Source organism: Brassica oleracea, unplaced genomic scaffold (assembly GCF_000695525.1).
Source record: "Brassica oleracea var. oleracea cultivar TO1000 unplaced genomic scaffold, BOL UnpScaffold01006, whole genome shotgun sequence".
In the NCBI taxonomy this organism is placed as follows: Eukaryota; Viridiplantae; Streptophyta; class Magnoliopsida; order Brassicales; family Brassicaceae; genus Brassica; species Brassica oleracea.
In genome coordinates, this window is record NW_013617584.1 from 20464 (window position 1) to 22395 (window position 1932).

Sequence of the window (1932 nt, forward strand, 5' to 3'; positions counted from 1 at the left end):
TTTGTAGTCTTAGGTTGTTAGAACTAGGAATCTCACCGACAGCTCTCATAACCGAGGCTTCTACCTTGTTGTAACGCTCATACGCGAATTCGGAATAAAACTCCTTTTGCTCTCTTTTACGATTTCTTATTTCTTTTCGTCTTTACTTGCGTGTTATTATTGCGTGGCGTGTGTTTTAACAGATATCCGGGACCTCTGAGAAATTAGGGAAATCGACAGTGCGAATTTCGGTTCCCACAGTTTGGCGCTAGAGAGAGGGGGGGGGTACGGATCAATCTAACCTGCAAAAACCACTCAACGATCAGGGACGATATGCAAGACTCAACGTGCGCGAACGTCATCTCGTTCAAGGGGGGAGCAACGGTCGATCGAGCCAAACCTCGAAACGATCTCCTTGTTATCGAACTAACGATCCGAGATATCGATGTCGCAAGGGTGCTAATCGACACCGGAAGTTCGGCCGATATCATCTTCAAAGATACTCTCGAGAAAATGGGCATCGATCAATTCAAAATCGCGAAATACCCTAGCCCACTACTGGGAATTTCAGGAAAAACGAATGTGGCCTGCGGATCGATTAATCTCGCAGTCAAAGCCGGAACCGTGACAAGAGTCTCAGAGTTTCTAGTGGTTGACCATCCTGCATCTTACAACGTTATCAAGGGAACGCCATGGTTGAACGCCATGCGTGCCATCCCATCCACGTACCATCTTTGCCTCAAGTTTCCAACCCCTAACGGAATCGAGGTAATATGGGGAAACCCGAGAGTATCACAGGTGTGTTACGCCGCATGACAAAAATGAAAAAGACCAAACCTCGAGACCGTTCCTAGAAAAACGGAGAGAAAGGTCTCCGGCCAAGGTTCGCGAAGTCAAGATTCGGCTGAACTCTCCTGGCAGTCTCGTAACATCGCGGCCCTAGAGGAAAAATGCGAACTAACTTGCGAGCCTGTGGTCACGGTCTGTCTCGAGGAAGCATCTCCGGAACGATGCGTCGAAATCGGAGCCAATCTCCGCGAGCCTTTGAGGACAGAGCTCGTAACCTGTCTAAAAAAGAACCTCAATACTTTCGCATGGGCCGCGGAAGATATGGCGGGGATTGACATTGACATAACGTGTCACGAATTAAATATCGATCCGACTTTCAAGCCCGTCAAACAAAAAAGGCGGAAGCTAGGACCTGAACGAGCTTCCGCGGTCAACGACGAGGTCGAAAAATTGCTTAAATTCGGGTCAATAACAGAAGTGAGGTATCCAGACTGGCTTGCCAACCCCGTAGTAGTCAAAAAGAAAAACGAAAAATGGTGAGTTTGCGTGAATTTTACCGACCTAAACAAGGCATGTCCAAAAGATAGTTTCCCCCTGCCACACATCAATCGATTGGTAGAAGCAACGACAGGAAACGAACTTCTGTCTTTCATGGACGCCTTCTCAGGTTACAACCAAATTATGATGAACCCTGACGATCGCAAAAAGACTGCGTTCATTACCGATCGCGGAACCTATTGCTACAGGGTAATGCCCTTCGGCCTCAAAAACGCTGGTGCAACTTACCAACGACTCGTGAACCGTATGTTCTCTCAACAACTACGTAAAACAATGGAAGTTTATATCGACGACATGCTCGTCAAATCCCTCCAAGCAAAGGATCACGTACCACATCTCGAGGAATGTTTCGCCCAGTTAAATTCGCATAACATGAAGCTCAACCCGACAAAATGCAGATTCGCCGTGGCATCGGGGAATTCCTCGGCTACCTAGTCACATTCCGGGGCATCGAGGCTAATCCAAAACAGATCAACGCACTGATCGAGATGGCTTCGCCGAAGAATAAGCGGGAAGTCCAGAGGTTGACCGGTAGAGTCGCGGCACTGAACCACTTTATTTCGCGATCGACAGACAAGTGCCTGCCTTTCTACGATGTCTTACGGG

General features: G+C 48.1%; 1 protein-coding gene across 1 annotated transcript in view; it reads right to left on the reverse strand.

Moving 5' to 3' along the window:
- Positions 1-1932, reverse strand: part of LOC106320668 (acyl-CoA-binding protein-like) — a 10072-nt gene that overhangs the window by 1637 nt on the left and 6503 nt on the right. The gene's annotated exons all lie outside the window — the stretch shown is intronic.